General features: G+C 57.4%; 1 protein-coding gene across 6 annotated transcripts in view; it reads right to left on the reverse strand.

The window, feature by feature from the left end:
* The window catches only part of igf2bp3 (insulin-like growth factor 2 mRNA binding protein 3), a 140125-nt gene that overhangs the window by 17938 nt on the left and 121264 nt on the right, over positions 1-923 (reverse strand). The gene's annotated exons all lie outside the window — the stretch shown is intronic.

Consider the following 923-nt stretch of genomic DNA (forward strand, 5'->3'; position numbering starts at 1 on the left):
ATATCAAAGTTGAAACTTTATTGCTGGAACAGCACAGCAGGTCAGGCAGCATCCAGGGAACAGGAGATTCGACGTTTCGGGCACAGGCCCTTCTTCAGGAATGAGCAGAGAGTGTTCAGCAGGAGAAGATAAAAGGTAGGGAGGAGGGACTTGGAGGAGGGGCGTTGGAAATGTGATAGGTGGAAAGAGGTCAAGGTGAGGGTGATAGGTCGGAGTAGGATGGAGGCGGAGAGGTCAAGAAGGAGACTGCAGGTCAGGAAGGCGGTGCCGGGCTGGAGGGATTCGGCTGAGACAAGGTGGGGGGAGGGGGGATGAAGAAACTGGTGAAGTCCAAGTTCATCCCCTGTGGTTGGAGGGTTCCCAGTCGGAAGATAAGACGCTCCTCCTCCGACCGTCGCGTTGTTGTGGTTTGGCGGTGGATGAGTCCAATGACCTGCATATCCTCGGTGGAGTGGGAGGGGGAGTTGAAATGCTGTGCTACAGGGTGGTTGGGTTGGTTCGTCCGGGTGGCCCAGAGGTGCTCTGAATCGCTCCGCAAGTAGGCGGCCTGTCTCCCCAATATAGAGGAGGCCACACCGGCTGCAGCGGATGCAGTAGATGATGTGGGTGGATCGGGAGAGTTGGACTTGGGATCGGGAGAGTTGGACTTGGGATCGGGAGAGTTGGACTTGGGGGGATCGGGAGAGTTGGACTTGGGATCGGGAGAGTTGGACTTGGGATCGGGAGGGGTGGTTTGGAAACTGGTGAAGTCAATGTTGATGCCACGTGGTTGAAGGGTCCCAAGGCAAAGATGAGGCATTCCTCCTTTAGTTATTGAGTGGCTTGGATTGACAGTGGAAGAAGCCCAGGACTTGCACGCCTTTGGGGTAGTGGGAGGGGGGGGGGGGGGGGGGGGGGGGGGGGGGGTGGATCTGACAAGGGAG

This window comes from Chiloscyllium plagiosum, chromosome 5 (assembly GCF_004010195.1).
Source record: "Chiloscyllium plagiosum isolate BGI_BamShark_2017 chromosome 5, ASM401019v2, whole genome shotgun sequence".
Lineage (NCBI taxonomy): Eukaryota > Metazoa > Chordata > Chondrichthyes > Orectolobiformes > Hemiscylliidae > Chiloscyllium > Chiloscyllium plagiosum.